The sequence below is a fragment of the Hipposideros armiger genome, unplaced genomic scaffold, assembly GCF_001890085.2.
Source record: "Hipposideros armiger isolate ML-2016 unplaced genomic scaffold, ASM189008v1 scaffold_131, whole genome shotgun sequence".
Lineage (NCBI taxonomy): Eukaryota > Metazoa > Chordata > Mammalia > Chiroptera > Hipposideridae > Hipposideros > Hipposideros armiger.
In genome coordinates, this window is record NW_017731481.1 from 2,844,696 (window position 1) to 2,870,332 (window position 25,637).

The 25,637-nt window shown below is 41.9% G+C and overlaps 1 protein-coding gene across 6 annotated transcripts in view; it reads left to right on the forward strand.

Moving 5' to 3' along the window:
- The window catches only part of CSGALNACT1 (chondroitin sulfate N-acetylgalactosaminyltransferase 1), a 353,757-nt gene that overhangs the window by 247,317 nt on the left and 80,803 nt on the right, over window positions 1-25,637 (forward strand). Inside the window, exon 1 of one of the 6 annotated variants that reach the window (XM_019649312.1) lies at window positions 972-1,035. The exons of the other annotated variants lie outside the window; for them this stretch is intronic. The gene's annotated coding sequence lies outside the window, so the exon portion shown is untranslated. Of the gene's footprint in view, window positions 1-971; window positions 1,036-25,637 lie in introns of those variants that run through there. 6 annotated transcript variants of the gene reach the window in all.

The following is a 25,637-nucleotide window of genomic DNA, read 5'->3' on the forward strand; positions in this document are numbered from 1 at the left end:
CATTGTTTATGCAGATAGCCTAGAGTCTAGATACATCAAAACAACCGTATCAGTTAGGGAGTTCTTCATATTGGGATAGGGAACTTTTCACAAGCTGGGTTCTCAGATGCCAACCAAGGGCCAGCCTTACAAGCAGAGCTTTCTAAGGACAGCAGCCTTGGGCCTGCTATGTTAACGCTTTCCTGCATAGGCCTGCATTTTATTTGTGTAAACAGTTTACAAAAATACTATGAATTAAATATTATGAATTAAATGATAGCAATGGGGAAAGGCGATGTGCTTGTTTCTCTGAACTGTCATCAAGACCAGACTTGGCATTTGATAAAGATATCTGGAGCCAAAGATGAGAAAATGTAAGGATTCTTTGTATAATATACTTCTATTTTTAGAAGTCTCATGAGCCTAATATTTTAAATTACAATTCAGTCATAGTCTGGGTTACATTTTGCATATGCAGGCGATGGCTTCTGAAATTCTTGGACTTGGGCATCATATAGTTTAAATTGGTTTTCTTGCCAGTAGCTTTGTCTAGACATAGGAATAGCTCTTACCTCATTGATATTTCGTTATTAAAGTATGAAAATTAAATTGGATTTATCAGGAAACAGAGTTGGAATCTAGGAAAGGACTTCATAAAGTGCTTCCAGTTTACTTTTCTAAAATTAACTCAATATTTTTAGAGCCCTTTAGGCCATTAAAACAGTTAAGAAATTATGTTTTCTTCTTTTTTTGGTTTTGTTTTGAATAACACCTATTCTAAAAACATCAAACAATTTGAGAGGTTTTCAATAGGTAAATAAATAAAAACGATGGAATGGTGAAGAAATGGCTAGCAGAAGGGACTGCCTATTTTCCTTTATACTAGAAGACAGAAATGTGTTTTGCTCCTTACACACATTCTTAAAACTCCCCCATACAAATTAATCATCATCTCTTGTCTCTGTAACTCCATTAGGATTTCTCAACGTGTCATTCAGAACCTGAGGAGGTTGAAAAGCGGGAGGGCAGAAAGCACTTGTGGAGGAAAGGAGGAAAGTAAGTTGAGAGATCTGGGACTTGGGACACTGTCATAAGGAACCATACCATTGAGCCCGTTTTTTAAAATATTTAATGATCCCTTTGCCACTGACACAGTTTCAATCTTCTGTGAAATGAACATCCGTCCCTTCTTATTATGGCTTAAGTGACACAGCTCTGATTTGACTGACAGTGTTGTCTTTATAGGGAATTTAAATGGCTTTTCTTTGAGCTCACCTAATAGGCTTCAGTAAACAGCAAAGTATGTGTGTGTGTGTGTGTGTGTGTGTGTGTGTGTGTTTCCTTGTGCTTTCTCTCTTCTTTCTTGGGTATATTCAGAAAACAATTTCCTTTTCATTTAAATACTCCTTTTTCTTCTGTCAAACACTAGACAATCTCCTTGGATAGGAAATATTTTCCATAATAAAATCTACCCCCGCCAAAGTTTCCTCTTGCCTCCATCCCACTATTCGTTGATAACTGAAGACCTTTTCTGTCAAATGCTATGAGATTCAAATGAGAACTGCCAAGAGCAATATTTGACACGAGCCCAAAGGGACTTCATTTAAAAGTGGCCCTTCATTCTTCCATTCCAGATGCTCATTTTAAGGGATGGGAAAATGGAAACACTTAAGAATTGTATTTGTTTTCTACAAAATACATTTTTATGAAAATAAATGTTGAAAACCTATAAGAGCCAAATTAACAACAGTAAAAATTCTTTATTACCCTATTACCCAGAGGAAATATGTGTGATTTTCCTATAAGTACTGATAGGGGCATGACTTACAGTGGAGGCAACAATGAATAAGACACAGCTTTTTCTTTAAATAACCTATAGGCTGAAGACAGGGTAGGGGTGGAGGTTGAATGAATAGACAACTACAGCAGAGCTATAGTTGAGGAGTGCTATTCTAGGTGAGCACATGGGTGGGGCATTTAACCTGGGGTCACTTGAGGCTTCCTGGAAGGTGGCATCTAAGCTGATGTTGAGGGACACATGGGGATTATTCAGGCAAAGATGGTGGAGGGAGAGGAAAGACTTCTAAGGCAGAGGGAATTGGATGAACAAAGCTCTACAGGTGGGGAGAAAGTGTGACACATAGAGAAATCTGTGACATAAATCAATATGGCTGAAGCATGGAATCCAAGAAGTGAGGACTGAGAGTTGAGACAAGAGAAGTAAGTGGAAATCAGATCACAAAGAACCTGGCTCACCTGGTTAGGGAGTTTGGAAATGATCGTTTCGGTGTTTTTCCTTCCAGTCTCTTACTTATGCGTGACAGTCTCTCCTTAGGTATAATCACAATGCAAACACTTACTCACTTACAGAAATTTATAAGCATATACTATGTGCCAGAAACTTTGAACTCAAACTTAGTCATTTTTGTATTGGCACAGTGAGCCAGTGTGTTGGGAACCCAGGGGGTAAGGGGAGAGGGGTAGGTGGAAGACCTATTTTATAATCCTTACCCAGGTGACATGATAGCATCACTATTTTTTCCCCCATGTTGCAGCAGAGCCCTTTTAATAATCATTTTAAGCATCCGTATAATAATCTGACAGATGGAAGGACCATAATTAACTTGATACAAGGACATGATTTTCTGGCTGAATATTTAGGTTGTTAGACTATTTTGGTAGCAAGGAACAAACTCCCAAATAATGCATGGAGCTGAGAAATTGTTGAGAAACACATGAGGGAGGCAGTTATCCCACAGGAACCAGCAGTGTCCATTTTTCAGGATCTGGGACAATTGTAGGGATGTCTTATTACCCATTTAGTACCAGGAATTTGTGATCTTTAGTGTTTTGTGGCTGTGCTACTCTTTGTGTCTCTAACTTCTACCAACTCGTTCACTAATTTTCTCAATATTTATTCATTCAAGAGGGGTGAGTCTGATGGGCCCAGCTATTCACCACCACTCTGAGACAGAGCTTTCTTTCCCGGCTACCTCATACTGCTTTTCTTCCTCTCCTCCCAGGGCTATCTCCTGGCCACCTGTGTTCAACAGCCCAAGACCATCCTCTCAGAAGGGAGTGTCGGAGGGCATCACATCACAGAATGAGTCAGGGAGAATCACAGTCACCATGGCTAACATTGCTAGTATCAGTCATTTCAGTTTTTTTCCCTCAAGGATAAATATTGCTGGGTTGTACATCATATTCCTGGTGTGGTCTAACTCATGCAGTATTTAGTAGGACTACCACGTCCTTTAATCTGGGAAGCATGTATTTATCAGGATAGTCTTGGTTGTATTATGTTGCTTGGCATTTTTTAAGAGGACATTTTTCTACTTAACAGTCCTGATATTCATGATTTATAGAAACCTTGGCCTAAATTCCCTCCCTGCCTCCCTTCCTTCTAGTAAAAAAGGACTGACTTAGTGCCTTCTGTATGCCAGACCCTGTCGTAAGCGCTAAGATTACAGCAGAGACTAAGACACCGAAGATCCCTGGTCTAATAGACTTAATTTTCTTGGGGAGAAGGCAGGCAATAAGTAAGAAATTTCAGACTGTTTCTTCAGTGAGGAAAATGAAGCAAAATGTGATAGAGAGTGCTTGGGAGTCAAAGTACTACTTTCTGCCCTGAGTCTTTAAGGAGAAAACGTCTCAGCTGAGACCTGACAGGTAAGAAGGAGCCAGCAGGGCAGAGGTCTCAGAAAGAATGTTCCAAGTAGAGAGACGAGATATATACAAGCATGGGGGCAAGAGTGAGCTTGGTGGGCTCAGAGAAGAGACATGGAGTCAGTGTAGGGGCATTATGGGAACAAAGGGACAAGTAGAAGACAGACTTTATAACCCTGACCCAAGTGTACAGAGAGAATGATGCAAAACCTGCCATTTCCACTAATCTCATAGTTATCTCCAACTTGCCCTGCCCAAAGCACATCTTGTTGGGTTTTCCTTCTAACCTGTAGCCCTTCCAGTCTCCTTCAGCTTGGGAAATTAACCCCCTCAAAGGTTCATGTTATCTATAACACCTCCTTCTTCTTACTTCCCCATCCAGATTGCCCAGTCCTTTAACCCTATATCCAACGAAGAGCTCAAGTTCATTTACTTCTGCTCATGTCTGTCGCCCTTATCCTCATTGAAACCACTTATCTTTTGCTTGGAACATTGCTTTGGCCTCTCGGCTGATTTCCCACCATGGCAAACGGTCTGTTTATGTCATTTTGCCCAGTTTTTTATTTGGATTATTTGTGTTTTTTAATGTTGAGTTTTGAGAGTTCTTTATATATTCTAGATAGTAGTCCTTTGTCGGATATGTGGTTTGCAAATACTTTCCCATCTGTAGCTTATCTTTTCATCCCCTTAACAAAATCTTTTGCAGATCAGAAGTTTTAAATTTTGATGAAGTCCAATTTATCAGGTTTTCTATTTATTCATCATACTTTTGGTGCCAAGTCAAAGAACTCTTTGTCTAGAGATTTTCTCCCATTTTTTTTCTCCCTAAAAACTCTGTAGTTTAACATGTTACATTTAAATCTGTGATCCATTTTGAGTGACTTTTTGTGCAAGATGTAAGATTTGGGTTGAGATTGTTTTGGGGAGGTAGGGGGTGACGGATATTCAATTTCTTTAGCATTATTTGTTGAAAAGACTATTGGTCCTCCATTGAATTACTTTTGCACCTTGATGAAAAATGAGTTGGGCCTATCAGTTTGGTCTATTTCAGTTTCTCTATTTTGTTTCATTGGTCTGTGTGTATATTTTTTTATTCTAGTTCCTTCACCTTCTCAATTACATTTTAGAATGATCTTGTGTATAAAAAAATGTTGCTGAGATTTTTGTAGGGGTTGCATTAAATCTGTATAACGATTTGGGGAGAATTTATATCTTTGCTATGTTGAGCCTTCCCAGTCCAAGAATATGTTTTCCGATCATGATCCACTTATTTAGAGCTTTGAATTCTTTTATAGCATTTGTAGTTTTCAGCACATAGGTCATGTATGTTTTGTTAGATTTATACCTAAGTGTTTTAGTTTTTTGAGTGCTCGTAAACATTATTGTGTTTTTAATTTCAGTGTCCATGTGTTCATAGATAGTACATGGAAATACAATTTATTTATTTATTTATTTAATTTTCTACATAGATAATCATGCCATTGCTAATATGGGCACTATTTTCTAGTTTTTTAAATTTATTTTTATTTTTCAATTACAGTTGACATACAATTTTATATTAGTTTGAGGTGTACAACGTAGTGATCAAACATTTATATAACTTACAAAGCGACCATCCTGATAAATCTAGTACCTACCTGACAGCATATATAGTTATTATAATATTATTGACTATATTCAAATACAGGCAGTTTTATTTCCTCACTTCCAATCTGTATGCCTTTTACTTCCCTTTCTTGACTTTTGCACTAGCTAGAACTCTCAGTAATGAAAGTTGTGAAAATGGGCATCCTTGCTTTCTTCCCAATTCAGTATTTCACCATTAAGTGTAATGGTAGTTGTATGTTTTTTGTAGATGCTCTTGATCAAGTTGAGAAAGTTCCCTCTATTCTTAGTTTTCTAAGAGTTTTTAACATGAGTGGATGTTGAATTTTGTCAAATGCTTTTTTTGCACCAATTTGATAAGATTGTGTGATTTTTGTTTTATAGCCTGTTAATAGGTGTATTACATTAGCTTACGTGCATGGATTCAAGTCACCATCTTGCAATTAAATCATGTTTAGTTTTTAGATTTGCAGAAATGGAATTGGAACATTACGTTTTGCTCAGTTATAAGAAACAAAATCTTAATTTTCAGTTGTTAATCTGGGTCTATTAATCATAACTGAAATGATTGCAAATGTTTAAAATGTTGTTATTAATGCACATTTAATTGAACTGGTGATTTTGAGATTGAGTGTATATGTTTTTTCTAAACCTTCTAATCAGAGACTTTAGTTGATGAATTACCCATTACAAGGAGGTCTATTTTAAATATCAATCAATCTTTATCTCATTTTTTAACGCTGCCCTTGGAACAGAAGTTGTAAATTACTAAGTTATCTTAGACCATCAGCTTTGGAAGTAGTTTAAGGAGCAGCTTGGATGATGAATCCTTTTTTTCAGGTGCTGGGGGAACACCCATAAAAGTTTTTAGGAAGCCTTTAGAGAGCTGGAAAGCTTCACTCATTATTCCATAAAATTAAACATGGGGGAGAATGTTTCTTTTTTTATTTATTGTATGATGTAGTCTACTTGCAGGTAATAGACACAGGGCTTATCATTTGGAAATAGGTTTAAAAATTTTAAATGTATTAGAAACCTACTCTTCCACATTCTTTCCCTTGTCCCCGATTGTTTTAAGCCTTTGCTATTCTTTCTAAACACTTCTCTGGTTCTCAATGCTAATTCTGTGTCCTCTCCTACTGTAACCCAACAATATCTTTTGGCTGTGTTAGCAGCCACATATATTTTAGCAGCTTTCTGGGATTTGAAGCTTCTCCTGGGAAGAACTATTGTGAAGTGCAATGGATATATATAAAATATATTGTTATAATCACCAAAACTGTTTGGATTACAAAATCCCCACTTGACTTGAAGAGGAAAAGATATTGCCCCATGCAAGATTAGTTCTAATAAACTGTCTATTATTATTATTATTATTATTATTATTATTATTATTTGATTTCTTCCAGGCATCTTTACTCCTCTTTAAACTGGCGCTCCCTGTGCATTTTAAATATATGTGAGTGAGTTTAGGTCACTTGGGGGCTTTCCCATTTCTGATTCAATTTTCTATTCCTTCTGCCTTTAGCTCTGCCAAGAAAAGTTCTTGGTGGATTTCATTTAATCTTTTCTGGCCCCTGGCTTAATGGCTTCTGCAGGGTCATGATCGGTGTGTTTTCCCTACAGCAGTGCAAGGGATCGGCATTTGATTTCCCTGCAGTTTGCTTCTTTATTATATAACTACCCTTATGCAGTAGTTACAGCCAGAGTATTACATTATATCCAAATATGAGCTTGCTGATGTCAAGTGTGTTTTTAAAAACTTTGTTCTGGTTTTCACACATCACTGAACAGGATACATTTTCATTATTACACTTATTTTAAATTTAGACCTTTAGGAAAGAAGGCTGACTGCTGGATCTGAGTACCTCAAAACAATTGATTTGGATGGTGTTGGAGGAGGGCGAGGGGAGGCTTGCCAGAAAATTTTATTTAATACTAACGATTCTTTTTCTTCCTGCCCTCATGGTTTTGGGAAATCTTATCAATATGGCATTTTTAAGAAGTCCTATTTAAGCTTTGTTTTTCATATATCTAACTTTTTTCTTCTCAATTAGATTGCATATTCCTCAAAGAAAAGGATCTTTACAAATTTCTTCTATACTCCCACAGCAAGGAGCATTGTAAATATATTGTAGATGCTCCCCAAATGGAAACTGCATGTTATTCTGTGCCCTCTGTGCTGCTGGCCTACAAAATAGGGGCAGATCCAGTCTTTGCTCTCAAAGGGCTTACAGCCTGTTAGGAGGATGTGGAATATATAAAAATGTATGATGTGAGACAGAATACATTATGAGCCATGAGAAAGAGGCAATGAAAGTGCTCGAAGACTAAGTAGGATAGAACATGTAACAGTAAGGAAAAGCGTCATGAACAATTAGGCATTTCAGATAGTCTTGAAGAAGGAGTAGGATTCGGAAAGGGATCAATTAAAAGTAGGGAACAGAAAGGAAGAGAAGACTGTTTTGGGCACAGATGATAATGTGGACGAAGGTATGGAAGTAGGGAAGTACTGAGCAGGACTGACAAGCAGCTTGTTTTCTAGTTCAGCTGTAGTACGGAGAGGTGGGGGGTCTGTGCAAACATTGTCCTCAGGGCTAGATGGTTCCCAGTGTAGGCATGCTCTCTACGCCAATGGGTTAACCAGCCTGAACGTGTGCATCCGTGGGGCCGGGGAGTTCACTGCCTTGTCAGGCACCACCTGTTATCTGGGCGCCCCTACCGTGGGACTATGGTAGAATGCAAGGCTGGAAGTCGGGGAGAGGTCCACATTAAGGGGATTTTGAAGCCCAGCATGAGGATTTTCCAGTTATTTATTTTTAAAAATTACGTTTGAGGCTGAGTTCAGTAAATCTGTCACTGTGGAGTGGGAAGACCGGGTAGGGAGCTCCTTGGTAGTGATCAGAACCTAAAGTAGAGAGATGTTTAAGGAAATATAAAAGTGAAGACATATACAAAAGGCTTTTGTAACATGGATAGTGTTTTGGAAAATCCCAAACCCATGTGTTCTTGTTCCCAGTAATCCCTAATTGTTCCTTGTTGGCCTGCTGCTTTCCATTCACTGATACTGGGATCTTGATTGTTTCTAGAGGAGGGTGGGTACTGCTTGGATAAAGCAGCCATGGCTAGGCTTCCAGGATCAAAATGAGAGTTTGTTTTAAGGTCCATAGTGAGACAATAACCTGAAAGCAAGCATTTTATATTTCCAAAAGCTCGGCTTTGTTGAGAGAGAAGGAAACGACACAGCAACAAAAAAGGATCTGTGCTTTTCAACAAGCCAGAGCTGACAGTGTAAGCATAGAATTTACAGTAAGCCATAGTATTGATTCAGGATGTGACATCAGGACTGTTTTCTGTAGAATGGAAAAGAAAAACTCAGGCAGCACGCAGGAAGTAGATTCCAAGGGGTCAGGCTCTTCCACTCCTTCCCAGGAGCCTGTGTGTCCAGGGAGAAGGGAAGGCGAAGGCAGGAGAAAACTCGGGGCACTGTCTGCTGGAAAAGGATTGAGCTTCAGACTGGACGGTCACTGATACAATAATACTGGAATCTAACTGAGAAGAATCACTGGATTGCAGTGAGTACACCAGGACAGGGCAGGATGGGTGATCTGCTCCATGCAGTCTAGGTACCTGAAAGCAAAGTTGAATTCAGTTGTAGAAAATAAAGTTCTTTTCTTCCAAAGAAGTTATAGTTGATATGAAATTTCACCGTGGCTACATCTTAAAAGGTGAAATCTTCAGGTCTGCTGCCTGGGGGTGGGTAAGGTTGTACCTCCATTTTACATTTGAGAAACAGACCCAGAGAAGGTCTGTGGTTTACCACAGTTATTTGGTTGGTAAGAGAGGTGGTAAAAAGGGGATGTGGAGATGCCACTGAATTATAAATTTTGGTTGAGAACCAAAGTGACATCAGAAATGATCTAGCCCAGCTCTAGAATTTTTTTAAAATAAGGGAACTTAAGTAAATGAAGTGATTCACTCAAAGCTGGAGTTTCTTCACCTGGCCAATATACATCTGACTGGCATGGCAAAATTAACAACTATCCTATTTAACATATATCTCCTTTCTTAATCACGTGCATATGTGGGTGAACACCCTGGCAGGCTGATTGATTAATTATTTTATATTCATCTAGAAAGATTGTGCTTTTGGAATTTAAGGTTTCCCATCTCTAAAATAAGGATGATATGTGATCTTTTAGTAGCATATCATGAGGACTTAGAAAATAATCTTGTCTGTAAAGAGTTTTGAACTCCCTGGAATTAATCTGATGTTTTCGATTTACCACCATCATGTTTTTCTTTTAATAGGAAATGGCAGCTTTACCAAATAACCACTGATTTGGGGGCTTAGAACCCAGAGCATAGCTAAAGTTCCAGGCTTGAACTTGAGCCCAGTTGGCCTCAGTTAGTTGTGTGAAGTGAGCTGCTGTGGAGAGTGGCAGGGAACATGGCTGCAGCCGCAGTCTAGCTGTGCTGGCAGCAGTAGCTTCACAGATGCCACATTGCAGTGAAGCATCTGTGTTGAACAAAACTGCACCCATCACTCATGTTGTGTGATTCTTCTTTTCACCAATCCTTTTCTCATTACAATGTCTATGAAGCGAGATGTAAAGTCTTGCAAACTTTGTGGACAGTTGCCTTTTTCAGCTTTGCTTTTGGTTCCACCATTATTGAAAGCAAGAGTTTAGCATCTGAATTTTAGTAAAGTTTATATATCACAATTATAATTTATAAATGTAGAGACTAAACTATAAATGCAAAGCCTATTACTTATGATAATTAAGGAAAGAGTTGCAGATATTATGAGTTTGGGTTTTTATTATAGTAAATAAGCACCGTTTTCCCTTACCATCTTTTCATTCACTCCTATTCTTGATACTTATTAGTCAGTAATGGGGACGGGGAGGTTGTAAAGGGGATATGCGCTAGGTTGGATGCTGTCAGACAGCAGGGGTAATTCTCTGATTAGGGATCTCAATGTGTCTAATCTGTTGGGTGGGAGGCTAGAATGAGGATAAAGTTGTAACTGGTGAGGAAGTAGCAGTCAGTCATTTTGGCCCAGAAAGGGGGTGTTTGGTATTTTGTGGATGACACACTGACTTTGGTTTTGTTTTGATTAGACAAAATTTTGACATGGCCTTATTTCTTTTTATCATGGCCTCAGGGTAACCTTGCCTGAGGCTGGTATTCTTTGAGATGGTTTATGTCTGATAGAATACATGGCCTTGCTGTGGATGTCAGAGTAGCTTCTGAATGTCAGGGGTTGCTTTTCTTTCTTTTCTTCTTTCTTTACAGTTCTGAACAAGCTGAGAAATTGTATTCAGGCAGATGGAGACCAAAATATCAGGTTTGTTACAAGGTTAGTTTGGAGAACATGGTTTGGGCATGTGACAAAAATGGACTCCCTAACTTTGAACCTAGAATAGGCAGACTTTCCTACTCAGTCATGGATAGCACTGGAAATGCTTAGGCTGAAACCCACTCAGGGCCTTTGTTTCCAAGTTCATAACAGTATAGTGAACTTGGAACTCTGAAAGTTTCTTCTCGGTTTCCTTTGCAGGCTCATCTCCTTTTCTTGGCCATTTAGGGTTGGAGTTCCTACAGACTGATAACCAGATTTTCTTCTTGTTCTGTACTCTCCCCAAGTTGTCTCATTCTGTCGTGTGGTTTGATTACCATCTATATGCGGATGACCCTGAATCTCTCTCTCCAGGCTAGACTTCCTCTCTGACATGCTTATGTACCGTCTTCACCAGGATGTTTCAGAGACACTTCAACTTGACATATCCAAGACCACATTCATAGTCTCCTCCCTAAATTCCATGTCCTAGGTTCTCTGCAGCTTGACCCTACAGCTCCACCCCACACTCTAGCCACCCTGGCCTGCCTGCATGGTGGTCTGTATGCACAATACCTGTGTCATGCCTCCAAGCTCTGATATTCGTTTATTTCTTTCTCTGCCTTGCTAAACTCCTTCAAGACCTAGCTCAGGTGTCATCTCCTGCAGAAATCCATTTCTGAATGCTCTAGGCTGGAATGAATGCACCTCCTCTGTGTCAATCCCCTGTTCCCTTTTGCTCCTCTATCATGACAATTAGCTTATTGGTTTATCTGTTCATGGGTCTGTCTCCTTCACTATATTTTAAACTCCTTGAGATCAGGGACTCTATCCTATTCATCTTTATATCTTGAGATATTATCTTTGTCTATGTATCTATACTTAGTCTATATTTATATATTTATATGTGTATCTAAGTATCATCATATAATATAGATCTACATCTGTATCCAGGTAGATCTAGATATCTAATACCTTGAACTAGACTTGGCACTTCATGAGTATTCAGTAAATGTTTGTTAAACTGCTTGTTGTCTAAACACTTTGTTAGCATTTTGTCTAGTCCCAGAATGACCACAGCTTTGGTAATTTTAGTATTGAAAAGAGTAATCCAAGTATTTTTTTTAATCTGGTTACATTTTACTTTACTCAAGATATATTCCAGGAAAGTAGTACCTAGATTGAAGTTTGTAAAGTACCCAGCTTTTTTTTTTAATTAAATTACATGATATTTTCAGAAATGGTTTATTTTTATTTCTGATTAACTGCCATTGGGTTATGACTTTGAATAGTTTAAGTACTATCCTTATCAGTCAAATAAACATTTTCCATTTTTTTCTGTAATTTTTTATGTATATATCTTAAATTGATCTACAAGTTCAAAGTTGAGGGTTCTTAGATAATGGCTATGGTACCCTCCAAGTTAAGGAATGCAAGCCTCTGGGGTGGAACCCGGGGCTTCTGCCTCCCAGTGCCATGTTTTTTCCCCCTAGAACCTGTTGGATTTCAGGGGACAGGTAGACAGAGGTGGGATTTGACAACAAGCAGCATTAATGGGCCCTGACAGGAATTCCTTCATAGGCAGCAGAGAAGAGACAATTCTGACCTCACCTGGCTGGTGCTCACAAGGTGCTCTGGCTATGGACCTGGGGCTCAGCTCCGCTCTCAGCGCCAGCTGCTCTCGCCCTGCTCCCAGGTGGCCACTTCCTTCTGGGTCATTTGCTACAACTTCCTGAGTGAGGCTTACGAGTGGTCTCCACTCATCTTTTTGAGCCAGACCACACACTGAGCAGTCTCTGCCAGCTGCCTGCCCTTTCTTTGAGGGGAGGAAATGCTGAGAGTGGCTGTCAGGACAGTGCTCTGCAGGGTCAGCCCTCAGAACACACCTGGTGCCAGGTAGAAATGGGCAGTGTGCATAGGGGTTGCTGCTGAGAGGGGGCCAGCAGGAGGAGAAAGCTTGGAGGGAGAGGCAGGTGCCAGTGATCTGAGAACAGACCTGGGCTTGAACTGCAATTCCTATGTAAACAAGGATTTTATCTTTCCTGATTCTCACCTTCTAATTTGGTTTTCTCAAGAGATATCCTTTTGAAACATCTATGGGTTCTTAATGCAGTCATAATGAAGATAAAAGCAGTAATGATACCACCCATTGTGAGTTTAAGTTTATACTCTGCAAAGCATTTTCACATGTGTTCAAAGAAAATTGACATCACTTTTTTTTTTTAAAATTAACTTTGCAACTGTGATTGTGTGGCCTGGAAGGAGACCTTGGCCTGGCAAATAAATTAGACAAAGAACACAGACTTTCTGTACTGAAGGGGCCGGCATGCTTTTCTGAATTGCTAGAGATAAAGACGCAACAAAGCAATACATTATATGCAATGCTGCGGCCTGAAGCTGTGGTCAGTGTGTGTTTCATACTGTTTATAGATTTCCTTGGTTGCTTCTCAGAGCTAGTGTGCTGGTTTACAAGTGTCTGCAATGAAGATGGTTTGCTTTTTTTTCTTTCGTCTGAGTCTTAAGCTGAGGTTGTAGAATGTTTGACAAAGACACCCTTCGTTGTATATTTTGCTTATGTCAGCCATATTGAGCCAGAAAGTTGGAAATAAACATCTGCTAAGTGTTAGCAAGCAACAGTATAAGCCCTCAGTAGCTAAGGAAACTCCCTAAAAACCTTCCCTCATCATAGGCTTTTAATAGAGATAAAGCAGTGCTCCTTAAATGCTGAGCCCTCTTTAGGCTCACTCCTCCATGGGGTAATTGCATTTATTTCAATTGTGAAGCCCATTAGCTTGGTTTCAAGAAAAAAAAATCCACCTCTTCTTTCTACATAGAGAGAGCTAACATTAAAAAAATAAATAAGGACCCTGACAAGGTCCATTGCATCCTCGTTTTGCCATGGGGCTTATGAAAAAGGTTTGAACACTTCCAGATACAATTAGATCAGAAAAATATCTAGAAAAAAAAATTAGACACTGTCAATAAAGTGGTGAATGTTTAGAGTTCTCTATTTTTTCCCCTCTTTTTTATTAAGATGGTATGCATCCTTCATTTAGTGGAATTGGAGGGGGAGTGGAAAAACCTTAATTAGATCTGCCGCATGTTTTATATTTGTGATCATTTAGGGCTTCTCCCAAGCGTCCTCATCTCTACCCAATAAATGGTACCCACCTTGAAAGGTTCATCTGAAACTTCTCTGATCTTTCCAACCAGAACAGTCTTTCCCTCATCTGAAGCATAGCAGCATTTTTGTTTGCATTACTAGTGATTGATCACATTGCCCTGGAATCAGTTATTTTTATACCTGTCCCTTCCCGGCCCATTATCCTTCTGAGGAAAAGGACCTCAACTGACCCTTTTCTTTATTCCCTACCATAGGTGACAGGTCCCTTTCACACATTAAGCCTTCAATACATAGTTGATGGCTGAGGGGGGGGGGACAAAATTCGTGTTAATCGTAATATCATTGCCGAATTTCACAAAAGCTGTTTTCTGGATTCATGTTACTATGGTGTATATGCTTCTTAGGGGAGTCCCAGATGCCACCTTTCCAGTAAAGTAGCGTGGGTGTGAACACGCATGGGTGGCTTTGGAATCACTGCTCGTCTTCCACAGGTACCCACTGCAATGCGGGTCCTTTTTGCAGCGTGGGATGGAGCTCTGTGTTTGTTTTGTTCCTTGGAGATTGTATAGTACAGTTGTAATAATTATAGCAATTGTTGCAGAGTCACGTGGGTAGGCAAAAGGATGCTATTCTTTTTTTTTTTTTTTAAGATTTTTATTGGGGAATTAGGGGGATGGGAACAGTGCTGGGGAATTGGGGGAAGGGGAACAGACAAGCTGCTGTCGTTTTGTTCTTCAGTCTAGTTGTGGAGGACGTTGCTTCACTGGCCCAAGTTGGCACCATCATTGCGCTCTTCTCTGGCGAGGCAGATCAGTCGCCGGCTTCTGGACGGCCGCTCACTGCGGCTGCTGGCCGCTCACGCTGGCTGCTGGCCGCTCACGCTGGCTGCTGGCTACACACGGTAGCCCATGGCAACCCACTGCCACAGGGGCTGCAGCCTACGCCGTCGCCGGCGACTCATGGCAGCCCAGCTCCAGGTCGAGCTGTTGTTCAGCATCTTAGCTGTAGAGGGCAGTGTCACTGGCCCTCATATGTGGGATCCGAACCGGGGCCCTCTGGCATCCCAAGCGAGTTCTTAACCATTGCACCACTCGGCCGGCCCGAAAAGGATGCTATTCTAATGCATCTTTCAGGAAGAGGCATTTTATGCTCGTTCTGGGCAGCTTGGAACGGAGCGCTGTTATGTATCAGGATAACACTGTACGGTCAAAAGAAGGGATTGAGCAACTCCTCTCACCAGACACATCTTGAAGCCTTTTTTGGGGAGCAGCTTTTACTGTTGTTTTACATTTTTTTTTGAACCCCGGTAATAATCTCTAGTGCCAGCAGCTGAAATTAGAACAGTGGTGATTTGAATCATCTCATTTTGAGCTACTGGAAAATTGCATTTCAAAAATATCTTTGGAGGTTCTGCGATTTCTCCCAAAGAGTACCTGCTGTCCTTTTAATAGTCACTTGGCAGGTCTAAACTTGGCTGAGTTGTGCCGTGTCCGAGGGGTCAGTCGTCTGGTCACAGAAGTTTGCTTGCTGCGTACAGTTTCATCCTGAGACCTAAATCGTGTCAAAGAAACATAAAGGAAACCATCCCCGTACCCTGCCGCTGTGCCTGGATACTGAGCTAAGCCTTCCACATGCAATTGCCTCTTAAAATTCTCCCAGCAACCCGAATCAGATCAGTAGCGCTTTGTGTAAAGGTAAACAGTGTGGGGAGAACTTTTCAAATACACTACTGTTCTTTTTAAAAATAAACTGGGCTTTGGGGAATAAGGATGTGAGAGAATTACTTTGATTTAAAATTTGAGGCATGCAGTTCAGAGATATGAGACCGGGAGTCTAGAGTTCTGGGTTCTGTTGGGTTGTCTGAAAAGTTATGACGCATTTTTGCAACAAAAAACAGAAAAAATATGCCATGACTTTTCCGGCAGCACACTAGTTCTGACAGAGCTTTAAACCAGCTTCGTAACTTTTGTATGAACATTAGTTATTTCTTTGTGGCTAATTATTCTCATCAGTAAAACAACGTGGATGCCAGGCTTCTCTCTCTCGTATGGTTTTGGCCTTGTTTTGGCTCATGTTGACTGCATGTTAACTTTGTGCCAGGTGCTATACTGAGCACCTCATACGCACTGTCTCATTTACTCTTCACAAGGACCTTAGAAGATAGGCCCTCTGTGCTTGCCATGTTGGGGACACAAACCCTAAGAGAAGCCACATAACTGGAGGACTCAAATGGGTTGAGCCCAGGACCTGTGCTCTTAACCACTGAACTACACTGAAAGAACAAAAGGAGGTCCAAGATAGGAACGCCCTTTAGGGAGTCAACGCAAATCTCAGTGTGAAGTCTTATCAGGGTGCAGAAATTGGCAGAGCAGGTGCCAATTTGAAGAATGCAGGCGGAGCCTTCCTTCCAAAGACCTCTTCTCCTACCTGTCATGCCTGCAGGCAGTGCCAGGTCAGCATGTCCAAAACCAGACTCATCTTTATGCTGAGTCTTCTCTTGTGTGTGTCCTTTTTCAGTGGTAGCTCCATCCTCTGAATCGCACAAGATAAACCCTGGGCCTTATTCTCAATGGATGCTTTCTTTCTCCCCACTCAAGTGAGCGGTCTCCAAGTCTTGGAGATGGTACCCAAGAAGCAGTTCTTTTTTTTTTTTTAAGATTTTATTGGGGAATTGGGGGGATGGGAACAGCGCTGGGGAATTGGGGTAAGGGGAACAGACAAGTTGCTGTCCTCCTGTTCTTCAGTCTAGTTGTGGAGGATGTTGCTTCACTGGCCCAAGTTGGCACCATCATTGCGTTCTTCCCGGGTGAGGCAGATGAGTCGCCAGCTTCTGAACAGCCGCTCACTGTGGCTGCTGGCCATTCACGCTGGCTGCTGGCCATGCACGGTAGCCCATGGCAACCCACTGCCACAGGGGCTCCAGGTTGAGCTGTTGTTCAGCATCTTAGCTGTGGAGGGCAGTGTCATTGGCCCTCATATGTGGGATCCGAACCGGGGCCCTCTGGCGTCCCAAGCCAGTTCTCAACCATTGCGCCACTTGGCCGGTCCCGAAGAAACAGTTCTTGAATCCACTCTTCCCCCTACATTTAGAGCTGTCGCCTCCATGTCCCTTACTTAGAATACCGGAGTGGTGTAGTGGCCTCATACCTGGTCTCCCTGATGCCGGCTGTTCCTTCTCCAGTCTATCTCAACACCGTCCATTTGCTAAAATTCATTTCTGATCATGTGACTCTCTTGTTTCAAAACTTACATGGCTGGTGAACTGTTGCCTATAGAATAAAATTTACAGTCTCTGTCATGATATAAGGGCCTGTTGCAGCCAGTGCAGGCTGCTATTATAAAATACCAATGATTGGTGGCTTAAATAACAAACATTTATTTCTCATGGTTCTGCAAGCTAGAAGTCTGATGTCAGGGTGCCAGCATGGTTGGGGTCTGGTGAGAGCTGCCTTCTCTCTGGGGCCCTTTGCTGTACAACCTGTCCCAACCCCTCTCCTGCCCCTTACACTCTCAACAGGCATCGTGTGTTTGCAGGTCAACCTTCTCTATCTCTGTGATTTCCCTTTACAATGAACACCCCTCTGTTAAAACTCATAGTAAATTGTAGAGAATCCATGTGGCCTGGTGATCAAGAGCGCAGACAATAGAGGCCCACTGCCTGCATTAGAAACCCAGTTTTGCAGTTTCATTGCTGGGTGACTCGGGCAAGTGAATAATGTCTGCCTCAATGTCCTTATCTGTGAAATGGGTAGGATATTAATAGAACCTGCTTCATAGGAGACATCAGAGAGGTAGGAGGAAGATGCAGATAGAGTGGGGTCATAGACAGGAAGGTGAAAGTTTACGGAAAGAGCATGGTGTATTTTAAGAGTGACGCAGAGAGGACTTGTTTGTGGAATGTTAAATAGTGTGAAACTGCAAAACAAGCTTGGATGAAATAAGCACTGTGTCCCATCTGTCTTATGTAAAAGTCGGACGTTGTCTATTGCAGATAATGTCTTTATAGGAGTAGTATCTCAAAATGGTTTTAGTGAACCACTCACAAATCAGTTAACTCCCCAGCAGTGACAGTTGACTAGAAGGTAGGGCTGGCACTAGGTGTTAGGAGTAGGAATCTGAGGAAAGGGTAAGTAGGGAACACCAGAAGAGGTGCTGGAGGCATGGTGGGCTGGAACCAGAACCTTAGAGATATGGTCTGCAATAAGCTCTAGGATTTTTTTTTTGTGAAAAAAATAATAATACATCTTGCATTTATATATAGTAGTGGGCATCCCCCTGTTAATTTTTTTTTATATTACTGGTTCTATTTCCGTACTCAGATAGATTGCACAAAGAGAGAAGGCTTCACTGATCAAGTTTCAAAGGGTTTCTAAAATAATTCTGCACAATCCGTGCTTTCTCTAGTCCTGTTACATAATAACCACTTTCTAAAAGAAAGCCCCTTATTTGTGTGCTGATGTCTTCCTTGTAGGTGGGGAAGGAAGAGGGGAACTGAGAGGAGCTAGGCTGTTTATTTTGTCTTGACTAAAAGTAGCAGTTTTCTTCTTAACCCTTCTCACTTCAAACGCCAGCAAAGGACTCACTGAGAGTGGGTGTTGGCACCTTTAGATTCCAGATATTTCCAGGGGTTGTTCCTTTGGGCTGCACTGCTGGGGATGGAGACCCAGCTGTGCTTACTCCCTTCTTTCATGAGATCTGGGGCAAACCAAACTCGTGCATCGTGCTCATTGATGCCCCGGATTGGGGATGAAGAGGACATCCTGGGAGAAGGCAGCACACATCAGCCACAAGGTGACTACAGGTGCCAGAGAAAAGCAGTCTTTGGCCGGTTCCATGGGTTGCCACTATTTGCACTAAAGCAGAGAGTCTAACCGAGGTGGATCCAAGATGGAGAGCATTGCGAGTACTGTATGCATCCTCCCAACTCTCGCCTTCAGGTCAAAGCCCCATTTTGCACTTTTAAAGACTGGTTTCTGTGTTCCAGTTCTCTTTAGAGGCTGTGTTTTGTCCTATGTCTAGGGCTTTCTCCGCTGCACGTGTTCTCAACTTCCCTGCTTTTTCTCTGGGGCCTATTTGTAGGCACTGCCTCCCGTTCCTGGTTTTAATTCTGCAAGGTTGTGTAGTTCTGTCTACACTCTGAAATGTCAGGCTGATTAAAGTAGATGACTGTGGTGGCGTTTTGGGATGTGGAGGCCGCTAGCTGTGTGGGCAGGCCACCTGGCCTCCCCAAACCCCAGTTTCCTAGTCTCGAAGAACAGGGATTCAAGACTCACATGCGGTTTAGTGGGGACAGCAGGTAATGACTGTTGTGATTCCCCAGTGGTCCTTGGTGAAGTCCCCTCTTTTGTGCAACCTGCCCGATAGGACACCAGGTGACTGCCTTTGACCCAAAGTGAGCATTTTTTCTTTAGCTGTTAATGAATTGGGCTTCCCGCAGTGCTTTATTCTGGGAGTTCTGTGTCTAGGAATGTTAAAACCATTGCTTGGTACATGGTAGACGTTTGGTAAATCTTACTTCTCATCCCCCTCTTCCCTTCTCCTCTCTGCTAAGCTAATAAGGCAAGTGGATCATCTTCTCATGAAGGAGGAGGCTGGCTCCTTGCTTCCTCTCTGTGCTGCCTTCACTCTAACTCCATCTGAGCCCATCTCCCCAGGAGCCACCTCAGCCTTCGTGGCACAGTGAGGTGTAATTCACACTTCTGACCTCACCTCAGAGCTGCTGTTTGCCCCTCAGCAACTCTACCTGTCATCTGCCCTGTTCTTATTGCTTAGCTCAAAGGTACTTGGCTGCTGAGCGTGCCTCACTTTTAATTATTCCCCTCCTTGTTAATTGACAGCATGCATCTCCCTGGAAACTGTGCTGGGTGCCCTGGGACCTGGTCTCCCCCGGGGCATGCTTCCCTGAGTCGCCATGATGTCAGGGCTGACTTCTGCCTGTGCATGAACGTATTAGTTGACACATGGTGCGTGGCCATTGCATGGGCGTCTCATTTGCTGTGCTCTGTAGGACAGAAGCCAGAACTCAGTGTTTGGCAGCGAAGAATTCCACAGTGATGCCAGCCAGCATCTTAACCCACCGAGAGATGTTCTCCTTTTCCCCTTTCAAAGAAGAACATCCCTCGGTTGATTAAAAATTCCACTTGCCAGGATGTTTTTTAGTTGAGCTGACTTAAAGCTGATATGTGGGTATAGGCTCCTGGCGTCTACTCAGAAGCCCTTGAATGTTGCAGAGGAATTCTGTCCTGGCCCCAGCTGTGGAGCCAGAGTGAGGCTCGCACTGGGCACAGCAGGATCGGTGTTATTTCCAGGAATAGTGTGAGTTTGCATAGCTGGTACAGGATGTGGAAATGCAAATCACAGCTAACTGGGGAGGCAAAAAATTACATAGAGAGGAACCATGCTTAGTAACACATCTGAAGGGCCAGGCAAGCTCATAAATAGGAAGACTCATGATGAGTTCAGAAGCAAGAAAAAGTGGACACATTGGGTGCACAATGACATGTCAGCTTTATTAAGGGCGATGAACAGTACAACCTAGTGGGAAACAGCAGAGTTTTAGCTCAGACTGAGTTGGGTGTAAAAACTGGGTTTGGCCACTTGCCTGCTGTGAGCCTGGGGCAAGTTACTTCACTGTTCTAAACCTCAGTTTCCTTATCTTTAGTGGGGATAATGAGACTTAGCTCATGGGATTGCTTTGAGGATTAAATGAGATACTGTTTAAAAAGTGCTTAGGATGGTGCCTGACCCAAAGTAAATGCTCACTCAGTGGTTGTAATTATGAGCTTGGTTTCGAAGGTTTCTCACTGTGGTACAGGGCGACTCCACTAGCCACAAAGAGCCCTGCAGGACTGAGGTCCCGTCTCTGTAAGGTTTTGACAGCTGAGTCAGTCCTGCACATATGCTTGGGACACCTTCCTGTCAGGTTTAGCCTACTTATTCTGAAGTTGCTTGCAGTGCCTTCTTGTGCCTTCTCTTATCTCTCCACCCCCATGGCCACCTCCTGTGCTGACCCACTGCTTTCCATCCTTCCTGAAAGGCTGGAGGTGGCACAGGGATGTGGGGAAAATGGAGAAAATCTAAGCATATTCAGGAAGACCAGTCTTCTCTACAAAGGTTTGCCAGCAAATTAGGAACCAAAATGAAAACAAAGGAGAATAGCAAAAAGGGTGTGCACCTGGTTCCTGCCTTTTCGCCACATGGGGTTATAATTCATCTCTGGGCCTTCATTTTCTGATGAGCTGACCCCAGTTCCTTTTGTCAATTCCCCTTTTCTTGCTTCAAAGTAAAGAAAAAGGACTCAGAATGATTCAGGAGGCCAATGAGGAGTTGAGGGGGATGGAGGGACACCTCCCAACTAGGAAATTCCTGACTGAGAAGGAATCAGGCCATTCTTTTGGGCCCCCTATGCCGGTCCCTCAGAGCTGTGAGGACCTCACAGAGAAGACGTTCAAGGGCCACCTTGAGGGCTGAGTCCAAGTGTCCCAGGTTAGGAAGGGAGGGAAGTGTGTTCCTGCATAGACCTGGTAGTGGTCTGGGCATGTGGCCTGGCAGCAGGTGCTGGGGACCCTGGCTGGGAGTCAGTGGGTCCAGAGGCAGGAAAGTCGCCCTGAAGAGCCTGGTGTGGAGGCCCTGGAGTCAGCTGCCGCTGCAGCTCTGTCCTGTGGAAACTCGAAGCACAATCAGGGGATCCGTTTTGTAGGCATCTGGAGCAGGGTTCCTGGGGTGCTCAGGACGGTCCATCAGGGCAAGAAAACATCAAAAACAGTTTGCACTTCATTATTTTAGGGGCATTGTTTTGTGACTATATAATACAAAAATACTGTAAAACTTGTATATAATTTATAAATGAATAAGTTACATATATGTGTACTTGTTCAAAAGTTATTTACTTCCTGGAATGTGCTATTTGTGTTTAATAAGTTTAGAGACAGCTGATCTTGAGTGCCAAGGTCAGAGGAGGAAAGTGGCAACACTTCCGGGTCTGACCCATGCTGCACCCCACTCTCAGTGCACATGCCTTCCTGTGTGAGGGAGGAGCCTTGGGTCCAGAACAGGGAGCCTGGTGTCAGGGCTGGCGGGGGTCAGGAGGAAAGCTTCCGACTCTTCCTGGCCAATTCCACACTCTGGATGTTTGATTGCTGACTTCCTGTGGCAGCCCCTTCTCTTCTCCAGGATGTGGCTTCAGCACCTCTTGATGTATAGACGGTAAAACCCATCTGCTTCCCTTCTTGCTTCAACTTTTCAGTTGCTACCAAGAATACACCTGAGGATAAAACACTTGGCACATGAATAGATGCTGACATAAGACTCACTGGAAAAAAAGAAACCTGACTACAGAGTATACAGATGTTGTATTATGAAGTTGTACACCTGAAATTTATATAATGTTATTAACCAGTGTTACTCCAATCAAATAATGATAATAGAAAGAAACCTGAATTCTAGAAAGATCTGTGACATCTGAGAAACCCTGCCCTAAAGCTTCCTGGTGGATATGGTTCAGGGAGTTTATGAACTCGTATGCTCATTTTCAGGTCATTTAAACTTCTTTGCAAGTACCTCAGCCCTAAACTACATAAGTGTGTACAAGAGGGAGATTATTTGTGGACTCAACAAAGCTGTTAGAGTTGGTTGTTTATACTTACTTCCTTTAAGAGAAGTCAGATGGGGGGAAAATCGGGACGAAAAGCCTGTAAATTGAATGTATAACTGAGAGTAGGGCTGGGAGGGTCAGGGTCTTTCAGCTCTTATAGTGGCTTTTGTCTGTCTGCTGTTGAATCGTGCAGGACTTTTCTCCCCTTCTGCCATATGTTGGTGGCCACTCACATCAACCCTGCAGGGCAGTGTGGGAGGCAAACACAGCGTGTGAAAACCAGGAAGCCAGGATCCAGGAGGGCCATCTTGGAAGCTGGCTACTGCATGCTGCGTGCAGAAGGTAACCTGCGGTACAGGGTCTTCTAAATGAAGCCATGTGTTGGACTAAAGTTGACAGTGTTAGCTTTATGTATATTTTTTGAAAGCATTTAAAAGCTCTTTGAATCAGAATCCTTGCATGACGCCTTTTCCACACACATTCAGGATGGTATGTTTATTCAAGCGATATCACCTCAATTTTCGTTCTGTTAGTACAGCTAATTTTTTGACTGAAGGTTGTTAGCTTGTGCCCTTGCCATCAGAGAGATGATTGTGTGTGCCAGAGGGGGATGGACTCACATGGCATTGCTGGGCTTCGGTCTACCACTTCCTGGCTCAGTAGACACTGCTTGGTTTTTTTTTCCCCACCAGCCCCTTTGGCTATGTCTACACATTGGGTGGAGGTGTCTTATAGAATTTATTGCCATTCCTTGAATAGTCTTCTTTATCACTCACAAGGTCTGTCATTGTAGTAGCTGCCTGACCAGGTCTCGCCATGAAGCTGCCGTCCCTTCTGCCTGCTGCTGACCCTGACAGCAGTTCATCAGCAGGGCTTCTCCCGGAGTTCTTCATGATTTATGAGCTTCTTGTAGACATTAATAGACACAACTTGGCAGGTCTCTGTCATAGTACACAGCTCTCGTTACCAAAATGTTCACCAGCATCTATAGAGTGAAATTCATACACCCATCCTGATAGCTACTTCTGTCCTAGCCATAGAAATTTTAATTTCCACTGTCCCCATTTTGGGTAAGTGTTAGACTCTGTACCAAACTCAGACTTGTCTTGGTTTCACCCTCTAAAAGCATCCATTCTAAGATGAAATGGTAAACAGTTTTTGTAGCCACTTCCTATCTTATCTTAACAAATGTTGTTGATTCCTAACATTTAAACTTTTGTCATTTTAAAATTTATTTATTTATACTTCTCTTCTCAAACTCTTCCGCCCTCCCGAGTACACATATATTTGATAGGTAAGAGCATGGCATTAATACAATATCTATTTTAATGTCATTTGTCTCTTTGGAACTCCTAATAGTTATTTGAGAAGGCCTTAATTAATTCTCCTACAGGCTTACAATCTTGCTGATGTTGGAATTTGTGCTTGGCTCATCTTTTCATCTTTTGTACCTTCTTGCGCAGTGCACTGAACATAGTAGGTGCTTAATAACCACTTGTTAAAAGGATAAATAACAGCAGTATCTTAGCTATAGCAGACCGTGCCTTTGACCCATGATTGGGTCATTGCTGTGTTACTTGGAGATCTGGGGGATGTCCAGGATGCTTCCTGGTCTGGGCAGGAAGTCAGATAACTTGCACCTGGAGTCTGAGGAACCTACTCCATTTCTGGATCCCTCGGCATAGGTCCTCTTGTCTTTCAGACTCTGCCTTAAATGTACAGAAAGTACTGTAACTTTCTTAAGCAATCCCCTACCTGTACACCCCAGGGGAGGGTTATTCTGGCTGGAGGATGATGGAATACCAGTCTGCACCGAGAACTGTTTTCCAGTCAGAGTTTTTGGAATAACCTTGCTTTAGGTGGGTTCAGACGTGGATGGGTATGGGAAAGCATTGCTCTGCAACACTGTTTTGCCTTCACAGTGGACAATGAAGAAGCCTTCTTCCCGCCATTTTGTTCAAAACAGAGATGGCAAAATAGAAATTGTAAGCATGGCAGCAACACCATTGTGCTTGGGTGTTGTTCCCTTCAGCCTGATTAATGAATCCAGTGTTTAGGACAAGGTGTGTCACAATCACAGAGCCATCCTTGGGGATTTAGCCAGGGACAGGAAGTATTGGGGAAAGCAATTAGTAAGGATGGACATTCAAAAATTAAAGTGGCAAGAAGCCTGATCGGCACAAAGGATTTTCTATAGTTAAAAAAGAAATAGAATATGTACCTCTCTTCTCCCAGAGGTCCTAAAATTGGTTATTGACAGGGCTCTTTCTTGCTCTGCCCTACTTCCCTGTCCCCAATCCCCTCAAAAACCAAGCTAGTCTAAAATCTGGGTGCTTTTTCTAAGGTTTTAAAATAGCAGCACAATGCTGCTGTGAGCCCATAAAGCTATATTTTCACTGTCATCTCTAACTTGTAATAGTGCTTGGTAATTACATGGTGCTTTCCATCTGCAAGTCTGTAAACACATTATAAATGTTAACTCTTTAATTCTCCAAATATCTCTGCAGAGTGAGGGAGAGATTGCATGGTGTCTTTGTGGCTTAGCTATGCGTTCGGTCTGGTTATGTCTCTTCGAGGTGTTCTTTCCTATATGCGACAGAGCTGGTAAAGTCCCATATGCTCTTAAGAATGACGTTCTGTGCTGCCAAATGTAAAACCTGTTGTCTTCATAGAAGCAAGAATCTGAAGTATAAGGCTCCTGACTTCAACAAGCAGATACTCTCAGCCTCTATAGTTTGACCAGTTGTTACTATTTTGATTACAGATTAGATTGCTGGAATCATTAAAAAACATTTTGTCTGTTAAAGGATGCGGAATTTTGTTTCTGACATAAATTATCTGCTCCTGACATTTAAAAAGAGAAATTTATTACTGTTTCTTTGGCAGTAGTTTTTAATTATTTTTTTAAAAAGTCATTTCTTCTTAAAATCCATTTTTTTTCTTGTTTTATATCCCAGAGAATGGAATACTCAATAACATTGAAATTTATTCTGGTGAATTTCAAAAGCCGGATTAAACTTTAAAGAGACTTATGGAACAGAGCAAAATAAATATTATGCAGTTTTAAGTTTCTTTGGCCGTAGCTTTAATACATTGCTTCAGTTAACATGATTTCAATTTATTATGCAAATGTGACAATTATTTCATTAAAAAAAATCTGTTAGAAAGATTGCATACTTTGTTTCCGCAGCACAATAAATTGTGTTGAACGTTTCATTTTTGTTTTTTGATTTGCTTATTTTGTCTTTAATGACAACCCATTTAAAGTAAAAGTCTTTAAAGTGGCAGAATAATGTGATAACATGTCTTCACTGGTAATTTAATACTTG